We start from the raw sequence: 12,692 nt of genomic DNA, 5'->3' as shown, positions 1-12,692 counted from the left end.
TGTTTCTAATACAGAAACACAGTACATATATATACACAAATACATAACTGTAAGTAACTACCCATAACTACCCATAACTGACACCTATTCATAAACAGACACAACCCTATAGATAAACCTAACTCTTTAGTTTTCAACACTCCCCCTCAAGCTGGAACATCTAGAAGTTCCAAGCTTGGATTAAAACATACACACTACATTACAAATGAAGATTAAAAGCAGCTAGAGAATAACAGTGCTAGATGGCTTCGGAGGGACAATGATATACACAATCCTTGGGAAAGAAGGCACCAGGGGCGATTAACACGAACACCCTCACAGCAACATAAGCACTCCCTTGAGAAGCCGATGTCCGCGGTAGCTTACTCTAGATGGCTCACACTCCAGACTCTTCTCGGCACTAGGTAGCCCTTTTCCCCTTTGGATGGCTTCACTCCAGACCTTATCAAGTACCAGGTAGCCCTTTTCTAGGTCGCCCCCTCCGCTAGACCGGCACCGGATGGGTGGACGGCTTCACTCTGGATAGCTTTCACTCCGGACTCTTCTCGGTTTCCTTTGAACCTTATCAAGCAGCGGGCAGCCCTCTTCCAGGTAGCCCTTTCCCACCACACTCCAGCCTCTCAACAAGAGCACCAAAGTAATGACAAATACACCCAAAGAGTGTGAAGTATGAATACCGAGAGCACCACATATGATTGTTGTTTATACCCCTTATTATAGGATAAGTGAATAACAAAAGAGACTTCCGGAAATAAACAAAAGGTACCAAACTTGAAAACCCTAGGGAATAAATATGTATACCGAAAGAAATAACTACGGTTATACCAAAAGCACCCCGGAAAGAAGTTTGGCAACAAACCCATAAGCCTTCAAACTTCACCAAAAGGTCCAAAGGGGAAAACAACAATCTGAAACACTTTAACTGGAAAAACACACCATAGCAAGCCCAACGCAGATGGAATCTCGGGTAACTGACGGAGATTTATGGAGATTTTTCGCCGGAAAATTCTGCCGGAGGTGGGCTCACGCGCCGGCGCGTGAGAGAAGGTCGCCGGCGCGTGACGCCGGCGGTGGCGCGTGATGACGACGGCGATGACGGATGGCGATGAAATTTTCCAGATAGGGTCGAAATAAGGAGAGGAATTCATCAGTGTGGGAGGTGAGACCAAAAAACCACCAGAGATGAAGAGATCTGAGGAAAACAATTTGTGCTCCGGCAAACTGTGACGGCGCGTGTGGGCGCGTGCAGCGGCGGATGACACCGGCGTTTCTTGGGTAAGGTCGCGACGTGATTCCGAGAGTGACTGTGGTTGTAGATTTTGAAGCAAACCACCATAGATACGTCGGAATTCAAGAGGCAGTCTCAGGCTACTGTTTACGCCGGAAAATGTAAGGAAAAAGCCCTAGGAAAGTGGCTCTGATACCATGTTGAATTTGGAAGATGAAATGGCCTGGCGGGTGGAGAATAACACCACCCGCCAGTTAGGCGGAAGCAATATGAAGAATCAAGGAATAGGAAATGTGTATAAGAATGAAAATATATTAATATTCTCTCTGTTTCTAATACAGAAACACAGTACATATATATACACAAATACATAACTGTAAGTAACTACCCATAACTACCCATAACTGACACCTATTCATAAACAGACACAACCCTATAGATAAACCTAACTCTTTAGTTTTCAACATATTTATTGGAAAATTCTGTTGTAGTGCTTGTCTATATTATTGTTAGCTACTGTGTTTTATATGTTGTCTTTGTAAGCTCAAAATGGATGTCTAAGCGCCCAATACTATCATTGTATAATTGCAGTTTCAAGTTGAGAATCAAAAGTATTGGCTGGGAATTGCGTTATTACACTCAAAATTCTTCAAGCTCTTCTTCGATTGATAAGGTTTGAACAATTACAAATTTTTTATTTGTTCTTTATTTGCCGGCTAAACCGCCTGTAGGTACCAGAGGTTTATGAAACTATGCATGATTGTTTATTTGAATCTCTTTATTTGCCGGCTAAACCGTTTGTGGGTACCAACACTTGTGTTTTATCCGGCTAAACCGCCTGTGGGTACCGGAGGTTTATGAAAATATGCATGATTGTTTATTTGAATCTCTTTATTTGCCGGCTAAACAGTCTATGGGTACCGGCACTTGTGTTTTCTCCGGCTAAAATATGCAAGGTTGCAAGTGTAGTTTTTTTTTAATTGAAATGTAGCATTGAAAAATATAGGTGATACATACAATGAGTTTAAATCGTCATTGGATGTATACACGAATTAGAAATGTTCTTCTCACTGAAGAGTTTTTGGCTGGTCTTGAAACTTTCATCCAATTTGCTACTAGTCAACATAGTTGGATGCACGGAGAAAGAATTAAGTGTCCATGTAATCAACACAAGTGTCAAAACACCAAGTTTTAGACCTGCCTACCGTGAAATTCCACTTAGCAAAATATGGATTTGTGTTGGACTACTATGTTTGGCGCTTCCATGGCGAGTGCAATGTGAGTGTAGATGTTGATTGAGACGTTGGTGGCCCATCTCAAATGGCTAGTGAAGAAGCATCTAATGCTTACCGCACAATGGTTATGGATGCTGCTGGGCCTGAATTTAATGTGGATGAAATAGAAGAATCGCCAAATCCCGAGGCCCAAAAGTTATATCCATGTTTGCCATAATATGTGGTATACTATCCTTGCATATGTCCTTAGGGACATGGCATCAGTGCCTCAGAACCACTACCCCCATATCTTGTGGTCATAGAATGATTATAGGGTCACTTATATGGAAGAGGATTATTATGGTTGAGAGATAGCCATGGATCCATTTCTGGATGGATAAGCAAGAACTCCATGGGAAGACTTCACGAAAGACTTAGAGAAAGTGGTTTTTGAATAAGAACTGAATAGGGATGTGATCCCAATAATAGCCGGTGCTAGAATTAACCTTGAAGTTGAGTTCTTTGTTTTAAGAAAATTTCTTATCAGTTCATGGCAATTTTATCATATCATGAAATTTTTAATACATGCGTACAATGATACTAATCCACCTAGCTAAGCATAAGGTCATGTCAAAAACAACTGATAGCAATGTCTCCAACTGGTAAAGACTACAGAAGTATAGTATTTCTTCACATATAGATTCATAGTAGTTTGTTGTGGGTGACATGTGATATCAGAACAATAATTCAAGGTATCAGAGAATATAAATATATATAGTAAGTTATTTTATGAAACAAAAATCTAACATTTGAAACATATTAAGTATTTCCATCTCAAACACTTTGTGGTGTGCATGTATCGTGCGTGCGTCGTCCATGCATGCGTTATTTGAATGTTCAGATCTGCGACATTAGCATGTATGTAAATTCAAAAATCACGCAAAATGGTGTAATAAAAAACTGGTGACTAAGAATGGCTTATTTTCATGTGACAAATGTAGCAGAATTTGGGCAGAAGGTATCTGGAGGTATATCTTGAAAGTTAGAGTGGTAGATGTTAATGGGAATACCCATTTTTGCTGTCGGATAGAGAATGTTCTAATCTGATAAGAGTGTCAGTTGCATACTTAAAAGATTTATATCCTATGGTAAGCGATGTCTAAATTGGTTTCATATAAATTTAACTTTTATTCATTAAATTTAAATTATAATTGTGGCACTATTTTTTAAAAAAACGAAAACAGACTTTATTGTCGGCAAACAACCCGATGAGAGGCAAAGCCCCTTTGATCATACAAAACTGCTAACCTGGCCTTTTCGGGCAAAGAGCTAGCGTCATAAAAAATTCTGGAATATGGAAAACTCAAACCAGCTGTCGCTAACGCATTTGCCACCTGGTTGGCTTCCCGATAGACATGTCCTATCGTGGAGCCCCAAGTAGCAAGGCTAGATCGAATAGAAAGAATCTCGTCTTTTATCCTCCATGGAATCCATGTTTGCTCCCCCAACACTAAAGTGGCGAGGGCCAGCGAGTCCACTTCAACCATGAACGGGTATTTTCCAAACGCCTCACACCATTGCAAAGTTAAACGCAGCGAGACAGTCTCAGCTTCCAAAGCCGAGGCAGCATCAAGGCGGAAGCATAAGCCAATTTGAAGAATGCCCCGAGAGTCCCGTAAGCACGCCCCACCGGCAGAAGCATCCGTTGTGAAAGCCGGATCAGTGTTAAGCTTCAATCTGCCGGCAGGCGGGGTCAACCATTTAACCCATATCGAAAGCAGTCTCGGCGGAGGCGTAAAACGCGCCACCAGGCCCATCGCCAGAAGAGGATCGTCGCTCGAACTTGATCGCTTAAGCTTATGGGTGGTGGAGATAGCCAGCAAGTCGCGTTTAACACACCTAACGATTTCTACTGCAGGTGGAGCTCGGCCATCATGAAGGCCCTGGTTGTAAGAGCACCATAAGGTTCATAGTGCAAGGCTCGGTATTAAGTTTGCGCACCAAGCCGTCGCCGATCCCGGAACCGCGAACAGCCACCAAGAATGACATTCAACTCTTATTAAATCAGCAGTAAGATTCCCCAAACCAAAAAGATTGCGAAAGTGTCTCCAAAGCTGCTGGGCAACTGGGCAGGCGAGCAAACAGTGACTAAGATCCGTTGAGGCATTTGAACAAAGAGGACAGATGGAAGGAATGCAGACACCAAAATTTTGAATGACATCTGGGAAAGGCAAAAATTGGCATAGGAGCCGCCACATGAAGATTGAGATTTCTGAGGGCACCCCGTCTCCTCAAATGCAGCGCGCCGAAAAGCTTCTGCCTGCCTTCGGCTTGAGGGCTTCATATGCCGATGCAGTAGGAAAATCACCATAAGGAGCCAGCGACCAGACCACCAAATAACCTTTGTAAACAACGTTAATATGTGCCTGCTGCATCCTCTTCCAAGTGAGTGAGGGAGCCAAACTAGGACGATTAAGGTACAAGGACTCCAAAAAATCACACCTCAAAGACCCCCCTCGAAGCAAATTGAACAACAGCTTCGCGGAGGCAGCCTTCTGGATTGTGTCTATTGAACGAATTCCTAGGCACCCCTCATCCTCGGGATAACATAGCTTCCTCCAGGAAGCCTAGTGCCGCTTTGGCTTACCATTGTCCACTCCCAGAAGAAATTTGCAAATTTTGTTTCAAGAGAGCGTTCTGTCTGTCTAGGCAAGAGAACCGACGCAATAGTAAACAACGGGAATGAAGACAAAATATGACAAATCAAAATTAGCCGGCCTCCCGGCGATAACACCTTTCTCTGCCAGCTCTGGAGACGCGTGTCGACCTTTTCAAGGAGATGTTGATAATAGAGAGGCCGATTCCTTCCTTTAAAAAGGCTGACACCAAGATACCGGAACGGCAATGAGGAATAGTCTAAGAATAGTGTCACAATTAATCATATTTTCCTCACTATGATTAATTGTGGCACTATTCTTAGACTATTCTATTATCTATTCCTATTTGATAATTTACAATATTTATCTTGTAGTTTGCTTACATGTTATTTCAGGTAATTTAATCACAAACTTGGACATGTATTTCGCAAGGCAAGGAATGAAGACACATGATAAACGTAGACTAATACGTGTGTAGCAAGGTGTCAACATGCTGTAAGAATAATTAAATATAAACTAACCTCCAGCCATAGTTGTTCTTAGAATCTTAGTAAAGCCTTGTAATTGCTGTAGTTTGCCTTGATGAGTGTAGAATACCTTAGTTGTTTTCTGCAGTGATTTGGGCAGAGTGTCTCCCACTAGTCTCAAGTATAATAGGATGGTGTATGTTTTGTCAGAATGACCGTACTTGAGTGGTGGGAGGACCTCACTTATATAGCCTATCTAACCATCAATATAGGCTTTGTAACAGTTGTAACGGTAACCGTTACAATTGTTACCATTAGCACTCCTTAATGGCCATTAAGGCCATAATAAATCTTGCACCAATCATGGTAAGATGTTACATTCTCCCACTTGGTGCAAGAACAAACTTAAAGAAACAAAATACATGAACCATAGAGATATGTCCTCTTAATACGAGTAGTATCTACTATAATCACAATGCAACTTGTTCTCTAAGTACTTTATGTGCTTTAACCAAAACTTAATGGATAAACCTTATGTTTATTCCAGGTCCATAAGATATATATTTTCTCAACAATATGTGCACAATATAATAATGAGAAAATATCTTAATGCTTTAAGAATTGCATAAAAATAACTGTATGTATACAAACTTTACAAAGTGGGCGCAAGTCCTATTTTCTCAACAAAATCCCTAAACTTGAATGATGGCATGCCTTTAGTTAAGGGATCAGCAATCATCAACTCAGTGCTTATATGCTCAATAACCACTTTCTTATCTTTAACACGCTCCCTGATAGCTAAGTACTTGGTTCGATATGCTTACTTCGACTCCCAAACTTATTGTTCTTAGCCAGGAAGACTGCAGCTGAGTTGTCACAATAAACCTTTAATGGCTTAGAAATAGAGTCCATAACTTTAAGCCCCGAAATGAAATTCTTCTTAAGCCATACACCTTGAGATGTAGCCTCAAAACATGAAACGAACTCGGCTTCCATGGTTGAGGTGGTGACAAGAGTTTTTTTAACACTTCTCCATGAAACAGCTCCACCGACCATGATAAAAATGTTCCCCGAAGTTGATTTGCGAGAATCAACACAACCGGCAAAGTCCGAGTTAGAATATCCAACAATGTCCAAAACGCCCATCTGTTTGAACACAAGCTTATAATCCTTGGTACCCTTGAGATACCTTAAAACCTTCTTTGCAGCTCTCGAGTGGTCTAAACCCGGATCACTTTGATATCGTCCCAGCATTCCAACAGCAAAGGCGATGTCCGGCCTAGTATAGACTTGAACATACCCGAGACATCCGACAACTGAAGCATAAGGAATATTCTTCATGGATTCTCTTTCAAAATCATTCTTTGGACATTGGTCCAAACTGAATTTATCTCCTCTCACTATAGGAGCTGGACTCGGTGAATAATCCTTCATCCGAAATCTTTCTAAGACTTTGTGGATATAGATTTCCTGCGATAGTCCGAGAATACCCCAGGATCTATCTCTATGGATCTTTATGCCAATGACATAAGATGCCTCGCCCATATCTTTCATATCAAAGTTCTTAGAAAGGAATTGCTTAACCTCGTGCAGCATTCCCTTATCTTTAGTTGCAAGTAGAATATCATCCACATATAAAACAAGAAAGCAAATTTTACTCCCACTTGTCTTTTGGTATATGCAATGATCTAAGGGACTTTCAACAAATCCATATGAAGAAATGACCCCATTAAACTTTATATACCATTGGCGGGAAGCTTGTTTTAAACCATAGATGGACTTTTTTAACTTGCAAACTAAATGCTCACCTTCACTAGAAGAGAATCCTTCAGGTTGTTTCATATAAACCTCCTCTTCTAGATCACCATTAAGGAATGCCGTTTTCACATCCATTTGTTGCAATTGAAGATTGAAATGTGCAACCAAAGCCAAAATTATATGAAGTGAATCTTTCCTTGACACAGGAGAAAATGTCTCCGTGTAGTCGATTCCTTCCTTTTGAGTAAATCCTTTAGCAACGAGCCTAGCCTTGTATCGCTCGATGTTGCCTAATGAGTCCTTTTTAGTCTTATAGACCCATTTACAGCCAATGGCCTTGGCCCCATTAGGCAACTCAACAAGGTCCCAAACCCTATTGCTTTGCATGGAACTCATTTCTTCTACCATGGCTTCATACCAAAATCTAATTCTTCACAGTTTATGGCTTGTGAAAACGTTTCAGGATCATTTTCGGCTCCAACATCAGACTCTTGCAGATACACTATATAATCACTAGGAATTGCCGGTCTTTTTCCACGAGTAGATCGCCTTAAAGTTGAACTACTGTCTTCTTGAGAAGTTAGCGGTTCAACTACCGCTTCAGGAATTTCCTGAATTGGTTAATCAATTGGAATAATATCAGCATTTTGTGGAACTTCTTCAATAGGTCGTTCAATACCCGTTTGAACTTGAGGGGTGTTTGAAACTATTATCAACCTATCTGATGACGTAGAAGGACATGATTCAATATGATCATGATTAGAAATCAAATCATTGAACCAATCCCTCTCACTAATCATGTCATCTTCAAGAAACTTAGCATTTCTTGATTCCACAATCCTAGTTGAATTAGATGGACAATAAAATCTGTATCCCTTGGAGGACTGTGCGTATCCAATAAAAAAACCACTAATAGTCCTCGGGTCCAACTTCTTTTCTTTCAAACACATATCCATACATATATGCACAATATTTAGGATTGATATACATAACACACACACACACACACACACACACACACACACACACACACATATATATATATATATATATATATATATATATATATATATATATATATATATATATATATATGGATATCAGGATATGCGAATAAAACAAAACAGTATTCAAATTGCATATAAAGAGAGGCATGCAGTATTTTTTCCAGAATATACTTTGACAAAATAATAGCAATTTGAACAACTAGGCAGAGATAAACAGGCTCTGATACCAAATGCAAGAATATTTAAACATAAACTAACCTCCAGCCATAGTTGTTCTTAGTAAAGCCTTGTAATTGTTGTAGTTTGCCTTGATGAGTGTAGAATACCTTAGTTGTTTTCTGCAGTGATTTGGGCAGAGTGTCTCCCACTAGTCTCAAGTATAATAGGATGGTGTATGTTTTGTCAGAATAACCGTACTTGAGTAGTGGGAGGACCTCACTTATATAGCCTATCTAACCATCAATATAGGCTTTGTAACAGTTGTAACGGTAACCGTTACAACTGTTACCATTAGCACTCCTTAATGGCCATTAAGGCCATAATAAATCTTGCACCAATCATGATAAGATGTTACATTCTCCCACTTGGTGCAAGAACAAACTTAAAGAAACAAAATACATGAACCATAGAGATATGTCATCTTAATACGAGTAGTATCTACTATAATCACAATTTCTCCCACTTGTTCTTGCACCAAGTGGGAGAATGTAACATCTTACCATGATTGGTGCAAGATTTATTATGGCCTTAATGGCCATTAAGGAGTGCTAATGGTAACAGTTGTAACGGTTACCGTTACAACTGTTACAAAGCCTATATTGATGGTTAGATAGGCTATATAAGTGAGGTCCTCCCACTACTCAAGTACGGCCATTCTGACAAAACATACATCATCCTATTATACTTGAGACTAGTGGGAGACACTCTGCCCAAATCACTGCAGAAACAACTAAGGTATTCTACACTCATCAAGGCAAACTACAGCAATTACAAAGCTTTACTAAGAACAACTATGGCTGGAGGTTAGTTTATGTTTAAATATTCTTACACATGCAACTGTGCAAGCCTTGATAAACAACAATTTATAGAAGACATCATAAATGTGTCAACCTGTAAATAAACATTACTTTTATTAAGGCTTGAGAAAGATGAAAGAAGCTGGGAATTATTCATGTGTATGAACTTGGAACCAATATTTTACCTTTTGTAATTCATTAGATTTAATGTTATCCTTATGAATTCAATAATATCTTAAACATTCACTATTCGTAACAATGAACCTACAATGGATATTCACAGGAGAACATTAGGCAATAAAGAAAACTTAATTTTCCGAAAATTAGATTAAGTAAAAAAGATTGCATTCCAAAACATATAATTTAGATTGCTAAGAAGAATTTTTTTAATTTAGTAGCCTGTGAATGAATAAATATTTAGAATTGTAATTACACACTTAAGCAATAAAGTTAATTAAAAAAATAGGCACAAAGCAATTAAGTTTTACAACACTCAGATTAAGTAAAAAAGTTTGCATACCAAAGCAATGAAGTTTTATTGCTAATTAAATAGGGTAAGTACTGCAAATTTGATTAAGTAACAAAGATTGCATAAACTCTACATTTAGTTAGGGGTTTCTACATTAACAATGTAAGGACATATATTTCGTACTAAAAATAAGGTTAATCCTAAAAGTCCCCAAAAATATGGAACTAGAATATATTATCATTTCACAATCGGGAATGCAATGTATAGAAATCTATGGAAAAAACAATATGCAGACCTTAGATCTATGAAAATAAAAGCAAAAACTACAAAAAAATGGATACTAAGCTATAGTGCTAGATGTTTTATATAATATATAACTTTTAGCTATAATGTTCTTTAATTACATGTAATTAATTTTTTTAAATTTTTTTATTTATTTTTTTATTATTATTTTTTTGTATTTGTAGAGAATGAATTTTTGAGCCAACGAGATATTACAAAACCGTTTCAACGAGAAGATTTAACTGTCCAATTAGTGAGTATTTCTGTGCTTTGTAATAAAATATATAAATTCACTTCTATTTTTTAACAATAATTTATATTACCTTCAAATATACATATTATACTATCAAAATAATAACAAATTCCCAGTTATTAACTTTAAAATATTTATAGACCGTGCATCGCACGGGTGGCATACTAGAGATGTCAATTCTAGATTTTGAGAACTATACATATGATTGTGATGCTCTAAAATAGGAGAATGAATTATTGGTTAATCAATTAACAGAAGAGCATAAGCTAATATACGATGAGGTTATATGAGATATTGAAAGCAGCGCTGGAGGGTTATTCTTTGTTTATGGATATGGAGGTACTGGTAAAACGTTCTTGTGGAGAGCACTGTCTTCGGCTTTAAGGTTTAATGGTGAAATTATTTTAAATGTTGCACTTAGCGGTATAGCTTCTCTTTTATTACCAGGGGGAAGGACTGCCCATTATAGGTTTGTCATACCTATCACCGCTAAAACTTGCAACATAAGTCAAGGTAGTCCATTGGCGGAACTCATTATGCAAAGCAAATTGATAATATGGGATGAAGACCTAATGATGCACAAATTTTTCTTTGAAGCTTTAGACCGGATAATGAGGGATTTGTTATGCTCCAGAAATCCGAATAGTTATTATATGACCTTTGGTAGTAAAACAGTAGTGTTTGGTGGGGATTTCAGACAAATTTTGCCAGTAATTTCAAATGGCACAAGACAAGATATTGTTGGGGCAAGTATAAATTTTTCCTATCTTTGGAGATCTTGTAAAGTGGTTAAGCTAACTAAGAATCTACGCCTAAGAGGGATACAATCAAAGATTGAAGCTGAAGAGATTGAAGAGTTCGCAAAATTGATAGCTAATATAGGTGATGGAGTAATTGGTAATTCAACTGACGGTAGAAAAATATTACAATACCAGATCACTTATTATTGAAGTGTAACGATGATCCTATTGTTGCAATTGTTGATAGAACCTTCCCTTTGTTTCGAAGCGAAAACGGTGATCTGTCTTATCTTATGAATAGGGAAGGCAATTTGCCCCATCCCCGACGGGGATCCCCGATCCCCACCCCGACGGGGATGGGGATTGTGAAAATTTTCGGGGAACGGGGACGGGGATACCCCTCCCCGCCCCGTCCCCGAATAATTTTTATAAATAAATTAGTAAATAAATAAATATATATATATATATATATATATATATATATATATATATATATATATATATATATATATATATATATATTATTTTTAAAATTAATACTTAGGTTTAGTTTTAAAAATTAAAAATTATAATAATTTAAATTTTTGACTAAGAGTTGAACGAGGACGGGGATTCCTAATTTCCTGCGGGGACGGGGATGGGTAGTACTTTCAATTCCCCGCGGGGGATGGGGACGGTGTTACACCCCACTTCTCTTAAACTTAATTAATAGACTAAACCTTTAAAGATAATCTAAAGAAGCGGAATAAACTTTACTAATCAACTTAATAGAGGTGTCATCGCCACAATCGCCCTTCATGGTGATTGCACATGCTAAAGATAAACAAACTAAATCATAAAAGGAAATCAAATATCATGCAACTATTCAATGCGGCTAGTAATGATTTTCCAAAATAGATATAAGTTTTCGAAAGAGTACTTAGGCTTTCTCTAAGCCACTTATGCACTTTAAGTCATGTTATGCTCGAATATGCAATTTACTGTAAAGCATACTTCAATTTCGATTCGCTGTGAACTCTCAACAAATTCTTAGACATGCTTGTAATTCATAATTAACCAATCTTCTTAGCAAACTCTTAGCAAGTAGTCAACATGCACTTGAATTCAAAATACTCAACTTATACTCATATACTGCAAGTTTAGCATTCAAGGAAAATATGCTCTGTACACTTCTACACATGTGATACTGATGCGCAGTATATTTGCAAACAAATAATACCCGGAGTATCGGGTAATCGATCCACAGGGAAGTGGTTGTATCAAGCACTAGTAACTAATTTATTCTTCAAAGCTAATCCTAACAATTGACTTGGATGATAGGTTGCATAAAATAAATAAAGTAAAACAATGATTCAGGAGTTTCGAAAACATGGGAAAAGACTGAGATTCCTGGGATTTAAGTGTTTATTCCCCTAATGCCTAACTTAATGTAATATTAAATCTGGGTTCATACGAGTGTAAGGATGCAAAGCGGTTAGAGCTACTCCCGTAGTCACTAATACTGGTGAATATCAACTCCCGTGCGATAATCACCCAATAAAAATAGAACAAGCATCATAAATTCCTAACTACTACCATCCCCCGAACTGGCAATAATCAAG

Source organism: Ipomoea nil, unplaced genomic scaffold (genome assembly GCF_001879475.1).
Source record: "Ipomoea nil cultivar Tokyo-kokei standard unplaced genomic scaffold, Asagao_1.1 scaffold2845, whole genome shotgun sequence".
Classification (NCBI taxonomy): Eukaryota; Viridiplantae; Streptophyta; class Magnoliopsida; order Solanales; family Convolvulaceae; genus Ipomoea; species Ipomoea nil.
Note: the sequence above shows the minus strand (reverse complement) of the source record.